This window comes from Pleurodeles waltl, chromosome 12, assembly GCF_031143425.1.
Source record: "Pleurodeles waltl isolate 20211129_DDA chromosome 12, aPleWal1.hap1.20221129, whole genome shotgun sequence".
Taxonomy (NCBI): domain Eukaryota; kingdom Metazoa; phylum Chordata; class Amphibia; order Caudata; family Salamandridae; genus Pleurodeles; species Pleurodeles waltl.
Window position 1 is genome coordinate 417,421,322 of NC_090451.1, and position 16,280 is coordinate 417,437,601.

Consider the following 16,280-nt stretch of genomic DNA (forward strand, 5'->3'; position numbering starts at 1 on the left):
GAGGGCCTACTACAGGGGTGACATATAGTGACCTGGTGCAGTGACCTATAGTGAAAACGAGTGCATGCACCCGGTTCAAGCAGACTTCAATGGCAGGCCTGCAGAACCCTTTGCATGGGCTCCTTATGGGTGACAGAATACCTGCTGCAGCCCATAGGGATCCCCTTGTACCCTAATGTGCTGGGTACCTGGGTACCATGTACTAGGGGCTTATATGGGGGCACCAGTATGCCAATTGTGGGATGAAATACAACATTTTGGGAGAGAGAGCATAATCAATGGAGTCCTGTTTGTGCAGGATCCCAGTGATCACAGTCAAACACACTGAGATCAGGCAGAAAAAGGGGGTAACCATGCCAAGGAAGAGGGTATTTTCCTACACACCCCCCTCCCCACCAAAGAAGGACAAGAAGGCTAACCTTGCCCAGATGAGTCTACTTTGTCTAAGTGGAAATATCTGGAGAGTCCATCTGCATTGGAGTGGTTACTCCCAGGTCTATGTTCCACTGTATAGTCCATTCCCTGTAGGGAAATGGACCATGTCAACAATCTGGGGGTTTCTCCTTTCATTTGTTTTAGACATTAGAGAGGTTTGTGGTCTGTGTGAACAATGAAGTGAGTACCAAATAGGTATGGTCTCAACTTCTTCAGGGCCCAGACCACAGCAAAGGCCTCCCTCTCCATTGCTGACCAACGCTTTTTTTGGGGGGTAAACCTTCTACTTATGAAAGCTACAGGTTGATCCTGACCCTCTGTATTCAGTTGTGAGAGAACTGCCCCAACCCCTATCTCTGAAGCATCAGTTTGTACTATGAACTTCTTGGAGTAGTTAGGGCTTTTTAGAACTGGTGCAGAGCACATGGCCTGTTTGAGTTCCTCAACAGCATTTTGACAGCTGGCTGTCCATAATACCCTTTTAGGCATCTTCTTGGATGTGAGGTCATTAAGAGGGGCTACAATGGAGCCATATTTCTTAATGAATCTCCTGTACTACCCAGTGAGACCCAAGAAGGCTCTTACCCGGGTTTGTGTGGTAGGGGGAGTCCAATCCAAAATGGTTTGGATTTTCCCCTATAGTGGTTGAATCTGTTCCCCACCTACCAGGTGTCCCAGATAAACCACTTTCCCCTCCCCTACCTGGCACTTTGAAGCCTTGATAGGGTGGCCTGCTTTTTGTAGAGCCTCTAAAACATTTCAGAGGTGGAGCATGTGATCATCCCAGGTGGAGCTAAAGGCAGCTATATCATCTAGATGTGCTACAGTATAGGCTTCCAAGTCTTGAAGGACTGTGTTCACCAGTCTCTGAAAAGTGGCAGGTGCTTTTTTCAAACCAAAGGGCATTACTGTGAATTAGTAGTGCCCTCCAATGGTAGAAAATACAATTTTAGGTTTAGCATCTTCTGATAACTTAATCTGCCAATAGCCATCAGTAGGATCAAAAGTGCTAAGAGACATGGCAGATGCCAGTGTATCAATGAACTCATCTGCCCTAGGGATAGGATGATCACCAGTTTTGTCACTGTGTTGAGCTCTCTATAATCAACAGAAAACGACATCTCCCTTTTCCCATTTTGAGAGTGTGGTTTTGGGATGACCACGGGGCTAGCCCAGGGACTATCAGACTCCCCAGGATCCAGAGCACAGGGCACAAGATCCCCTCCAGAACCAGTGAGAAAGTCAACCACTTGAGAGACTTTGGTCTTGAACTCCACAGGACCAAGCACAGGGCACGTTGCCCCCTCAAAAACCAGTGGTCTTGTTCCATCTCCTGGCTGATGTGCCCCCCATCCCCCATCCCCCCGAGGTGTCTGCCAATTTACCAACTGATACCCCTGCAGTGTTCTCTCCGTGTTGAGGCAGGTGACATGTGTGGCCTTGGACTTTGGCCTTTGGCCATGTGGACGACGGACATTGTGGACTGGGCAGTGTCCCTTATTCTGTACATATGTATATATCTATTACCTTGCCTAACTTATTTTTCTTGATGTGTTGCTCTCATTACATTCACTTTTTCCAAATTGTTATGTCCTTTCATTATTATTCCGAGTTCCGGGGTAAAATAGTTTTAGTAATGCAGCTGATTGTGTGTATGGTATTAGGGGGTGTGTGGTGCGTGTGTGTGTCACTCTCTTTTTCCTCCCTCCCTCCCTTGTGTGCTAGGCGTCTGAACTCACTGTCGTCATCTTCGCCAGCATTGGTGTTTGTGGTGGAGCAGCACATAGAAGCTCATGGGGAAGACATCCAGTTTGGGCTCTATGGCGACGTGGTTGTTCCCTGTGCCTCCAATGGTGAGTCCTTCCCCTTCTGAGGTTAGTTTCTGCCAGGCTTTTGATGTCGTTGGTACCGCCCCTGAAAAGGTGGCAGATTGCAGGGTCTTAATATGGTGGGCAGAACATTGACTTCCGCCTGGCTGTAGGCAGCTACTACCGTAGTGGCTGTTGTTTCCACCCTAGCGGTCGGTGTGGTGCATTGGCTGTCTATCGGAGATCTTTACGCCATGGTCATAATTTGGCAGTGGTTACAACCAGCCTGTTGGCGGTATTACCGCCACTTTAACACCAATCGCCAAGGTTGTAATGAGGGCCTAAATGTTTTCTAGTGCTTTGAAAACAAACATGCCAATATGGACATCTGGTTGGACTCGACCAGGACAAAGTCAAAATTTGAGGCCAAACGCAAAGGAGCCCTTCCTGGCTACAGTGAGCAGAAGGCCTCAGTCAAATTTTATCTTCTGACTTAGGGGGTCATTCCAACCCTGGCGGTCGGTGTTAAAGCGGCGGCCAACCCGCCAACAGGCAGGCGGTAAAAAAAATGGAATTCTGACCCTGGCGGAAACTGCCAACAGAGACCGCCACTTTAACACTCCGACCGCCACGGCGGGACAAACAAACAGCGCGGCGGTCACCGCCAACAGACAGGCGGGAGACAATGTACCGCCCACCCTATCACAACCCACCAATCCGCCACTTTTTCCGGGGCGGTAGCCCCGCCGATAAAAACACGGCGGAAACAGCCATTACGAACGGAAAATGCTCACCTCTACACACTCCACGAGGAACCTGGACAGCATGGAACACGAACTACACATCCTACCAGCTATTGTCTTCCTGCTCCTCTACCAGGAGCACGAACGCCGGCGCAGAAGACAACGGTGAGTACTGCACCTACGACACAGGGGAGGGGGGAGGCAAAAAATTACGGGGACACACATACGCGACACACCCACCCTCACCCTCACCCACAACTACATACACATCAATGCAGAGCAACAACTCAGAGTGACACCCCCAAACCCCCCGGAAGAATGCAAAGACAAAATAAAATTATCATGAAATTTGAAGTATATTGTAGGGCTAAGTAAAAAAATATATCAAACATCTATAACTATATATACATATGTAAATTGTCCTGTCCAAATTGGGTATCAGCCATTGTTCGTGGGCCAATGGGCCTAAACACATGGGCAAAGCCCACACAGGATACCCGACTCCAATGGAGAGAACACTGCAGGGGCATCAGATAGCAAAACTACAGGCACCTCAGGGGGAAGGGAAGGGGGGGCACCTCAGCCAGATGAGTCCACGACGGCAGATCCACGAGGGGCCTCCATGGCCACTGTTCAATCCTGGGGAGTGCAAAGCCACAGTCTCACAAGTCTCTACAGTGGGTGGATTGCCCACTGTGCCATCCTGGGGAGTGCAAAGCCACAGTCTCACGAGTCTCTACAGTGGGTGGATTGCCCACTGGGCCATCCTGGGGAGGGCAAAGCCACAGTCTCACAAGTCTCTACAGTGGGTGGATTGCCCACTGTGCCATCCTGGGGAGTGCAAAGCCACAGTCTCACGAGTCTCTACAGTGGGTGGATTGCCCACTGTGCCATCCTGGGGAGTGCAAAGCCACAGTCTCACAAGTGGATTACAGACTCCACTGGTTCTGGAGGAGGCATGGTGCCCAGAGTGCTTCGTGCAGCCCTGCCCGACACAGATGGCCTGCCCCTTCTGCCAATGGGCCAGTGGTGCTTGAGACGGCGGTGCCCAGCGGAGCGGTGCAGAGATGGCGGTGCCCAGCGGAGCGGTGCTTGAGTTGAAGGGCCCAGCGGAGCGGTGCTTGAGATGAAGGGCCCAGCGGAGCGGTGCAGAGACGGCGGTGCCCAGCGGAGCGGTGCTTGAGTTGAAGGGCCCAGCGGAGCGGTGCAGAGACGGCGGTGCCCAGCGGAGCGGTGCTTGAGATGAAGGGCCCTGTTCAGCGGTTCTTGAGACGGCGGTGCCCTGTTCAGCGGTTCTTGACTTGAAGGGCCCTGTTCAGCGGTGCTTGACTTGAAGGGCCCTGTTCAGCGGTGCTTGACTTGAAGGGCCCTGTTCAGCGGTTCTTGAGACGGCGGTGCCCTGTTCAGCGGTTCTTGACTTGAAGGGCCCTGTTCAGCGGTGCTTGACTTGAAGGGCCCTGTTCAGCGGTTCTTGAGACGGCGGTGCCCTGTTCAGCAGTTCTTGACTTGAAGGGCCCTGTTCAGCGGTGCTTGACTTGAAGGGCCCTGTTCAGCGGTTCTTGAGACGGCGGTGCCCTGTTCAGCGGTTCTTGATTTGAAGGGCCCTGTTCAGCGGTTCTTGAGACGGCGGTGCCCTGTTCAGCGGTGCTTGGCTTGAAGGGCCCTGTTCAGCGGTGCTTGACTTGAAGGGCCCTGTTCAGCGTTGCTTGGCTTGAAGGGCCCTGTTCAGCGGTGCTTGACATGTGTGTCCAGGTCACCAGATCCGGCCATTACATGGATTTCACTCGCCACCTGACAAGTGGCTGCCGGGCCCTTCGTGCACATCTGTCTTCTTGCTTGCGGGGCCCTCCTGTGCTGCCGTCCCGGGCCCGTGGGTGTCCTCCTGCACACCTGGAATGGGGCTGGTGGGGCCCTCCTGGGCAGCTCGCCTGCTGCCGGACTTGTCGGGCATGCTGCCCTTGCCACCCTTCCCTGCTCGTCTGTGGCCCTTTCCTCCCTTTGGCGGTGTGCCAGGTGGCACCCCACTCCCTGACGGTGCCAGGGTAGTGCTTTTGGAGCCTTCTGTCTTTGGCCTCTCGCGCCGGGCACTGGCTTTCTTGGCTTTTTTTTCAGGGGGTGGGCTGGCCGTCTCTTTACTCCTAGCCAAAGTAGCTGGCCTTGAAGGTGGTGGACTCCAAAATCCTTGGACTATTGTCTTTGTAGGTCCAGGTTTTGGGGGGCTGAGGTGCTGATTGGAGTCTTATGAGATGGAGGGGGTGGGTCAGTTGTTGGAAAGAGGTCAAGGTTGGAAAGGAAAATCAATTTAGAAAGACAGGGACGGGTAGTTGTAGTGGGTATGGGAGTGGAGGAAGAGGATGTGGTTGTAGGAGAGTGAAGTCTGGTGTCTTTGGGTGCAGGTGCTTGTGCTGGAGGCTGTCGTGAGGTGGATGGCTGTTGGGTGGTTGGCTGCCTGCGTTTGTGTGGTTTGGAAGAGGGGGTGACAGACACACTGGGAGAGGACACAGGGGACGTGTAAATGGTAGTGGGGGTGGTGACTGCACGTGTGCGGAGTGTTCTGGTGGGTGTGCTGGTGATGGACGTAGTGGCTGAAGATGTTGTGCATGCAAATGTGAGTGGAGACGTCACAGGGAGGGAGGAGGGAGACGAGGAGGAGGGGACACACAGGAGGCAGTGGCTGTTGGCATGTCTGCATGTGGATGTTGCTTGGGTGAATGCTTGTGTGATGTGTGGTGCTTATGTCTGGATGAGCTTCCCTTGGGTGTTGAGATGTGTGCAGGCTGGTCTGTAGGTGTGTCTGGGATAGGCAGAGGTACAGGGGAGTGGGACTGGGTTGAGGAAGTTGGAGGAGGGAGGCAGGAGACAGGGACAATGGCTGCCGTCAGTGCTGAGGCCAGAGCGTTGATCGATCGCTGATGAGCAGCCTGACCCGAATGAATGCCCTCCAGGTATGCATTACTCCGGTGCACCTCCCTTTCTACACCCTGGATGGCATTCAAAAGGGTAGACTGCCCAACAATGAGCGTCCCCAGGAGGTCAATGACCTCCTCACTGAGGGCAGCAGGGGTAACTGGGGCAGGGCGTGAGGTGCCTGGGGCGAAGGAGATGCCCACCTTCCTGGGTGAGCGGGCACGGGGCGAACGCTGAGGGGCTGCTGGGAGGGCGGAGCTGGTGCGCTGGGTGGCGGCTGTACCTGTTGTTGCGGTGGGCACGGATGTTGCCGCCACCACAAGGGAGCTCCCTTCCGAGGACGTGTCTTTGTCGCTGGTGTCACCACGTGTCCCCGCTGTGGAGCTCCCCTCACCCTCCATCTCACTGGTGAAATCAGAGTCAGTTGCATGGCCCTCCATGGCCATGTGAGATGCAGCTCCCTCGTGCTCCGATGCCACTTCTCCTCCGCCTGATGATGCTAATGCACACATGAACAGGAAGACCACCAAAAAAGGGGGGGGGGAGAAACAAAGACATGTTGAGTGCATGCATTGGCGACACCGTTGGCAGAGAGGACAGACACAGAAGCCCCCTGCACTACGCCGCGCACTTGGGGTACACTACTCAATCCGTGGGACATGGCCTACAAGCCTATGGACGACAACTCCACACATAGGTGACACAGGGCCATGAATAGCTGTACTAGGCAACCTACAGAGGTGGGGGGCGGGGGCACAGGGCCATGCCTAACGGAGGGGCCTAGCCTACAGAAATCGCCCTGGCCTAGGGATACCCACAGCCCTCCTCCCCCACCCAGACACCTCCAATGTGCGCAAAATCAGCAGAATGTGCTTGTACTCACCCCCTTGTGTCTGCTGTGATCTCCTCACGCGCCCATCCAAATCGGGGTAGGCCACCACCAGGATCCAGGACATCAGGGGGGTCAAGGTACGACTGGCACCCCTCCTACGTTGGGAGGCCATCCCCAGCAGAGCCTCTGCGGTCTTCCTGCTCCCGCGGCGGATGTCCTCCCACCTCTTCTGGCAGTGGGTGCCCCGTCTGTTGTGGACCCCCAGGGTCCGGACGTCCTAGGCGATGGCACGCCAAATGTCGATTTTCTGATGGGCGCTGACCTATGTGACATGTTCAGGGGGAGAAAATAAAAAAATCATCACCTTCTGCATGCTCGATGTGAGTGGCCCCCCACCCCCACCCTTGCCATGTGGCACATGCTCTCATCTGTCGTTTGATGCATGCCTCATTCGCTCCCCTCCCCATCATCTTTCATTCACCCCACTCAACCCAGGCATTGGCCACAAAGCACGGCCCCAGTGTACTTACCTGTTGGTCTGGAGGACCGTAGAGTAGCGTATACTGGGGGAGGACCCCATCCACGAGTTTCTCCAATTCTTCAGAAGTGAAGGCAGGGGCCCTTTCCCCAGTCACAGCAGACATTGTCTCTTCCAGACCGAGGTCACAGCAGCACTTGCAGTATAGGTCCTCTCCTGTGGATGATCAGGTATCGAGTGATTAAGCAGATAGAAAATGGCGGTCACGCCCACGTCGGTGCGTACCGCGGCGGTGCGTACCGCGACCGCCGGCGCACATCGTCATTGGCTCCTGAAACCCATAGGGTTCACTGTTAACCAATGCGGCTTTGCGACGCGGTCTTCGACCGCCTACCGCCACGGTGTGCCACGCCAGCGCATTGACCTCACATCCCACTGTCGCACTTCACAGGTCAGGCAGCCGCCATTTCAAGGGCCCCCATATCTTAATTTCTAGTGCGTCACACATGCCTAGGCCTTGCATCAACACTCATACAAGCCATTCAATGCATTGAGAATCGTGTACTGTGCAAGCTGTGGGAACGTACCTGTGGGTTGTTTGACTCTGTGCTCCATGTTGTCCTTCCTAGGCACCGTCCGCTGGGACTTGAGAGGAGATGGAGGAATCTTCCCGTGTACAGACCGCTGGTGGACCAGTCGACAATGGAAGAAAGACATGTCATACTGACATACAGGCTTGACAGAGCCACTATACAGGAACTGTGTGCCCCGGCTGGAGCCAGACCTGATGTCACCCATCCGCCAACCCACAGGGATCCCCCCTCTAGTGCAGGTTCTGTCAGTACTCCATTTTTTGGCAAGTGGGTCATTTCAAACAACAGTGGCCATTTCATCAGGGATGTCTCAGCCTATGTTTTCCAAGGTGTTGTCCAGAGTGTTGTCTGCCCTGCTGAAATACGTGCGGAGCTACATTGTTTTCCCTGAGGTGGGCGATTTGGCTACAGTGAAGGGTGATTTCTATGCGCTTGGACATATTCCCAACATCATTGGTGCAATTGATGGGACACATGTTGCTTTGGTCCCCCCAGCACGAGTGAACAGGTGTACAGGAACAGAAAAAGTTATCATTCCATGAATGTCCAGGTGGTCTGTTTGGCTGACCAGTACATCTCCCATGTAAATGCCAAGTTCCCTGGGTCAGTGCATGACAAGTACATCATGCGAAATAGCAGCATCCCTTACATGATGGAACTACTTCAGAGACACCGTGTGTGGCTAATTGGTGACTCTGGTTACCCCAACCTGTCATGGCTACTGACCCCAGTGAGGAATCCCAGGACAAGGGCAGAGGAACGGTACAATGAGGCCCATGGGCGTACTAGGAGGGTGATCGAGCAGACCTTCGGCCTCCTGAAGGCCAGGTTTAGGTGCCTCCATATGGCAGGTGGATCCCTAATGTACTCACCAAAGAAGGTGTGCCATATCATCGTGGCCTGCTGTATGCTTCACAACCTGGCTTTGCGACGCCAGGTGCCTTTTCTGCAGGAGGATGGTCCAGATGGTGGTGTTGTGGCAGCTGTGGAGCCTGCGGAGAGTGAAGAGGAGGAAGACGAAGAGGACGACACAGACAACAGGGACACAGTAATACAGCAGTATTTTCAATGACATTCAGGTAAGAATCAACACCGGAATTTTACATTTACTTAAAGTCTCCTGCCTCTCTACTGTCTGAGTTTCCCCCCAGTGTATGTTAACTGAGTTGTGACTTTCCCTTCCAATTTCAGAGATGTGGGCCCCACTCCGTGACCTCTGCTTTGTTTCCCCATGGACTACAGCTGTGTGACAGTGGTATGTTGTCATCACAATGTAACTGGACATTTTGGCACGGTTCTGTGTAATACATTTGTTCAAAAATACAGGCAGACTCCAGATTATGTTTGTGCAATAAGTGTGTTTCTTAAAGTGCTCAATTTTGGGTAATGGTTGCAATTCGGTGATGGGTGATGGTGGAGGAATGTCCATGGCAGAGTCCAGATTTTCAGTCTCACAGGTGCATTGTCCATATGCCTGTGGAAGGTGGAGCAGGGGCAGTTTAAGGTTGGACAGGGTGACAATGTGGGACAGTGGGATGGAAATCAGGGGGTATCCTTTCCTGGTGGGGGTCTTGGCATCTTACTCTGTCTTCTTCCTAGATCTCAGGCCCTGCTTGCGGGGTGGTTCTCCTTCTGCAGGGGGTGGGGTTCTGGTGGCCTGTTGTTCTTGTGTCGGGGCCTCCTGTCCACTAGCGCCGGCAGAGGTGGTAGCCTGTTCTTGGTCCATGCTAGTGACAGGGGCCCTTTGTGGTGCCACATGGTCCCGCAATGTGCTGACAATCTGATTGAGAGCCACAACGATGGTGCCTATTGCGGAACTGATGTTTCTGAGTTCTTCCCTGAACCCCATAAACTGTTCCTCCTGCAGTACCTGGATCTCCTGGAACCTGGCCAGGACCGTCGCCATCGTCTCCTGGGAGTGGTGGTATGCTCCCATGATGGAGGATAGGGCCTCGTGGAGAGTGGGTTCCCTGGTCCTGTCCCCCCCCCTGTCGCACAGTAGCCCTCCCAGTTCCCCTGTTTCCCTGGGCCTCTGTCCCCTGGACCGTGTGCCCACTACCACTGCCCCCAGGTCCCTGTTGTTGGTGGGGTGGTGGGTTAACCTGGGTGCCCTGTAGTGGTGGACACACCACTGCTTGACGTGTCCTGGAGACAGAGGCATGGGCCCGCTGGGTGGGTGCTGTGCTGGTGTTCCCAGAGGGGGGTAGGTCTGCTGTGGCCTGTAGCTGTCTGAGGAGAACCGACTGTCCTGAGGTCCCTGATGGGCCGGGCTGGTCATCTGGGTCCAGGGAGACAGAGCTGCTGTCATCACTGTGGGCCTCTTCTGGGGGTGGAATGGACATTTCTGGACCCTCCTGGGCGGTGTCGTGGCGTTCGGGTCCTGCAGGGGTATAAGAGTATGGTTATTGCTTCTGTGTGTGCCATAGCGTGCAATGGGTGGGTGCCCGTGTACCCCAGTGCTGGCATTCCCTTGTGGGGGCTGTTGTGACGGTGGTTTGGGGGGGGATGGGTATGTGCAGTGGGCATGCTTAGGGGATGGGTGTCCATGGTTTGTGGTCGCATGCAGGGCTTGGTGTTGGGATGGGTGGGTTGTGATGGTGAGACATTAGCAAGGAGGATGTGTGATGGGGGTGGGGGGGACGGTGGGGGTATGATTTGGCATGCCGGCGGGTGGGGGGGGATGAAGTAGTTGAGATTAGACTTACCAGAGTCCATTCCTCCGCCTACTCCTGCGAGGCCATCAGGATGCAGGATCGCCAAGGCCTGTTCCTCCCATGTTGTAAATTCTGGGGGTTGAGGTGGGGGTCCACCACCAGTCTTCTGCACCGCGATGTTGTGTCTGGATACCATGGAACGCACCTTCCCCCGTGGGTCGTTCCACCGCTTCCTTATGTCGTCCCGATTTCGTGGATGCTGACCCACAGCGTTGACCCTGTCCACTATTCTTTGCCATAGCTCCATCTTCCTGGCAATGGTGGTGTTCTGCAACTGTGTCCCGAAGAGCTGGGGCTCTACCCAAACTATTTCCTCCACCATGACCCTGAGTTCCGCGTCTGAAAACCTGGGGTGTCTTTGGGGTGCCATGGGGTGGTGTGGATGAGGTGTGGGGTGGTGTTTGTGGTGATGAGTGTGGTGAGTGTGGTGGTGTGTGGTGTTTTGTGCGTGGATGTTGTGTGAGTGATGGTGTTATGTGTCTGTGAATGCTCTGTACTAGCTGGTGGTGTCTCTCTCTGTCCTTAGTCAATAAATGGTGGCCGTAGGGGTTTGTGGATGATGTGGGTGTGTGTTTTATATTGTGCTGGGTGTGTGGGAGTGGTGTTTGTATGTGTATCAGGTGTGTGTATTTCAAAATGTCCAATGTGGCAGTGTTTTGGAGCTGTGTGTGTATTTTGACCGCGGCGGTGTGTACGCCAATGGAATACTGCGGTTGAAAGACCGCCACGTGGATTCGTGGGTCGGAATGGAATGGGCGTATTTCTGTTGGCGTGACGGTGGAGGTTTGGTCATCGCCAGTTTTTCGCTGGCCGTTGGTGTGGCGGACTTTTGTGGATGTCGGGTTTTTGGCGGTTTGCCTGTTGCGGGTCAGAATAACCGTGGCGGTTTCCCACGCCTGCGGCGGTGTTATGGCGGTCTTCTGACCGGCGGTAATTTACCACCGAGGTCAGAATGACCCCCTTAGTCTTTTTCTTGAATATTTTCTACACCGGGACGAAGTCACAAGTCGGTCAACTTTTTACATTCAGACTTAGAAACTTTTGTGAGCTTTTTCTCTCCGACATCAGACGACCCTCCACAGCTTGCAGATTTCTAGTTGATGCCATGAGATTGCCTTTCCATGAGACACTGCTGAAATCCTGGAAGTCCAGGACTCCGAAGCTTTTCAGTGGGATGAACCTGCAAGTCAAGCCGGGTCACGGTCGACGTAAGCCTGCTTGACTCACAATGTCAGGTCAGTCAACTTATGGAGCTTTTTTTCCAAAGTTGCTCCAAACAATAATAATCTCCTTTGGTGAGCTGGCAAGTGGCATTACACACTGGTCTTTGTCTCCTAGAAAACAATCCATTAGAGTTCAGTTCATTTCTTCTACAAGACCATTTGCCTGTGGGTGGAAGGCGCTATAGGTTTATGAATTATAGCATTCTTATCTAGAAAATCTTTCATTTCTCTCAATACAAACTGTACATCATTGACATGTGGAATGCAAAAAATACGTTCATCACCATATCATGGCAAGAGAGTGTTGCACATTACCTTTAGGAAAACATTGCATAAAAGTAAAAATTTTAATGTCATTAGATTGAGCAGAGGCTCGTCAAATTAAACTGGTGTTTTGATGAAATAGAATACAGACATTAGCTAAAATATAGCTGAACATATCTCCTTAAAATTAAAAACACTTTAGCTCTAGAGCTGGTGTTTAAAAACGTTCCTTTACCAAAACCTTTATTTTTTCATTCTTTATATTTTTTTATTTTTATGCCCAACTGTTGTGTGTTTAATCCACGTCCTCAGAAGCTCCTAAAATGACTTACTTCAAACCTCTGTAAGTCCTTAGAGGGGCATGAGTTACCAACGAACACCAAATTATAAAGCAGAATATAATGTTGCATTATGCGTACTACAACCAACTTGAATTGAATTCGATTTTCAATGGGTTAAAAAAACTAAAGTGCACAGTAGATGTACTACTACTTAGATGTACACGAACTGTACTCTGGGAGATGGGAAGTGCTCACAAAATCACCAGCTCATAGAGTGCACACCTTTTTCAGTTTACTCTATCAATACCATTATGGTTTAATGTACTGTTCCAAATTACAGTTTTGTTTCCGAAAAAATGAAGAGGTGATGGCGCGGAAGTGTAAGGAGGAATTGTATAGGTGCATTTTGAGAAACCAAGACATCAAAACTACTTTAGGCAACTCCAAAAATTTAGGCCCATATTTATACTTTTTTAGCGCCGCATTTGCGGAATTTTTTTTTCGCAAAAGCGGCACATACTTACAAAATATCATTGTATTTTGTAAGTTTGTGCTGCTTTTGCATCAAAAAATGACGCAAATGCGCTGCTAAAAAAAGTATAAGTATGGACTTAACTGTTCTGTTTTTGTGTATAACGGGTAAGATGGCGTTGTTGCATAGGCAGTGCTTCTTTCACACTGCGGGCCATATTTATACTTTTTGACGCAAAACTGGAGTTTTGCGTCAAAAATATTGCCATGGGTAACACCATTTCTTTGCGCTGTGCGGGCGTCAAATTTATACTTTGACGCACGGCGGCGCAAACCATAGTTGTGAGTCATTTTTTTTTTACTCAAACCAATGCGTCACATCGTAAATGAAAACTACGTTAATGCGGCGAAAATTAATGTGAGCCGGTTTACGACGTTGCAAACCGGATACGTGCCATTTTTTTACGTAATTGCGTCAAAAAGCAGCGCAAACACTGTATAATGTGCTAAGGAGAGCCAAAATGGATCCCAGATGCTTTCACAGACTCCAGGAAGATGACGACAGACCCGGAACCAGCCAGGAGGACCCACACAAAGGCCCAGGACAGGGAGAAGAAGAAAAGAAAGTGTCGCTTCAGTGCAGAGGAGCAGGAAATTCTGGTTAAAGAGGTGACGGAACACCAGCACCAACTGCTTGTCACCTCAAAGTTGCCAATCAGTAGGAGAGATGCAATATGGCAACAAATTGTTGACAAGATCAACAGGGTGGAAGAAGTACGGAGAACAGTCACCGAGTGCAAGAAACGCTGGCCTGACTGCAAGCGCAGGACCAAGGAAAAGATGGCCAGGAAGGCAGAACTGCAGATTAGAGGTGGGAATCCAGCACCGCAGGAGGCCCTGGACCACATGGAGGAGATGGAAGCAGCCGTCATCCGTGAGGAGATCGTCACAGGGATTCAAGGACAGGGCAGCGCAGACTACCAGGAGACAACACACTTGGAGGGTAAGTCGCATGGGGAATTAAAATGCACAAATGTTAACTGTAAGCAGGGGGGTGGACATACCTACTACACAATGCATGTAAGTCATGATATTCAGGGAGTGGAATGGGTGAAGGGGCATGGCACGGGGAAATGGCCAGTTCAGAGGAAACCTGGGGCACAATACTACACAACACCAACAACCTTTGCATGGGGGTATGCTGCCATGCCAAGGATGTTGCAAAGATAAAGCCAGGCAAGGAGGGCAGGGTACAACGTCAAACTGGCAGCACATCACATGTCAGTCAGTATTCTCCCTACATTAACTAGGGCCCAATTAACAACCTCTGGCCATATCTGCAAGGGGAATGTAACATTGACAACAGTTGCTACTACCACCTCTGCTGTGTGTGCAGGTCAAGTAGCTAATGGCAGTAACGTCCCATGGATCAAACACACCCAAATTAGAGGGTTTAGTATGACAACATTATCAATCCCCTGAAATCAATACAAATGTTCCAATCCTGCCAAATGTGATTGTCCGAAGTTACTACAGACATCAGCTATTGTCATAAACATTAGGAGGTACACAGCACCAATGCCATACCCATGCTGCATATGTCAGGGTCCACCCTGTGCCTGGTTCACAATAGCTACAATGACACCATGCAACATCCCAAATGTCATACTGCTCAGACAGCAGCATTGAGGGGGAGGACACATGTAACTGGTTACAGAAATACACCTGCACAGTCAGAGGAGGAAATGTATCACTGCTAGGACTATCAGTGCAATCCAATGTACCACACATTCCCCAACATCAGCAGTACACATTACCAATGCTGACATCCATTCCGTGCCATAACAATGCTATACATAGTATATGCTAGATCTCAACAACATATAGGTGGATGTGAAAGATCAGAACTGGGGCAGTTCCAGATTGTTAAGTGTGGTGCTAGTGCCATCAGAACACCCACAGCCAGTGAAAGGCCTCACCATGAGAATGGAAGTAGACGGAGGGTTGAGTAGGACAAGAAGGTGGCAATTCACAATTTGGCCTGAACCAACACCTAGAGGGTATGATGCTGACAAGTCCACAAACTGACCACAATACATGTGACATGCAGGTGAGGCATAGGCCTGGGAGAATGCTTATATTATAGACATGAACAATGAACAAGAACCAAGATCACAATGTGAAAATAATCAGAAGGCAGGCATGTCACATTACAAATCCCACAACACAGACACACTAATTGTACCATATCTCATTGCAGAGGACGATGGCTCTCCTACGGATATGCCTGTCCAGGACTACCCTGATGACATGGATGATGAGCTGACAAACATTAGCCAGTAGACCCTCCAAGATGTCCTTGGAACCCTCCAGACCCCACCTTCAGTCACAAGGAGGAGCACAGAACTAGCAGCCATCACTGAGGACACACCCACCACCCCAATTGTATGACCTGCCAGCTCCAACACAGCTGAGGACTCTGACTACACTGGCACCAGCTTTGAGAGAACTGTATTTGGAGTACAGCAGGAGCTGGCCAAGGAGGTGCGGGTGGGGATGCAAATTATGGCAGCCAGCCTGTAGGGGGTGCGTTCATACATGATGTCAACTGAAGACCAGGCAGCAGCTATGCAAGGGCGAACAACAATCTTGCAGGAACATGAAAAAAGGTTGAAGGAATTCAGCACAGCTGTAATAGAGTTGACCCAACACCTACAACAACATTCCTGTCAACGCGTTCACAAATGCAATATTGAACCTCTCAGGGCTGACCTTGCTGCTTACCACCGTGATGTGGCTGCTATTCTTAAGAACCAGCAGCTCCTCCTTGCTGCAGTACTGCCCTTAAGAGCCCCACAGTAAGCAGCTACAGAGATGTCTGACTCCACGTCTTCAAACACTGAGGTGTGTGTTGCCCCTTCACAACCCCCACCACGAAGGGCAGATGAGACAACACACACATCAGAAGATTAAGAGGTGGAACAGATCACCTTCACCCGTAAGAATACCCGGTAGCACTAGTCCCTGCCACATGGCTACCTATTACCAAGGTCCTGTGCTTTGTAACATGCCAATCTTGCAACAACTGACTTCAAGCACTGTTCTTCAACCCGCTATTTATCTTGTCACCCTGCCCTGTGATTGTCTCTCACTACCTCATTGGCAAATCCTGTCCCTCTGCACTATCTGACACTTCACCCCAACATGTCCAATGAAGTGTCTTTTTGCACTTGTGTAGGATCACAATGGAAGATATCACACTAATGGACTCATAATCATGGACAATGTACATATAGCATCATAGAAATTTTGAACGTGCACCACTTCGAGTAGAACAATTAAGTCTACGTAGTCCGTATCATCACAAAAATATCTTCTCTTTATTGAATTTTCCTTATATGTAAAAACAAAAGAGCTGTACTTAATTGTTCTACTCGAAGTGGTGCACGTTCAAAATTTCTATGATGCTATCTCTTTTGAGCTAGTACCTTGGCGGCAGGTACTGTGATCGGTGCACATTTTGAATCATTA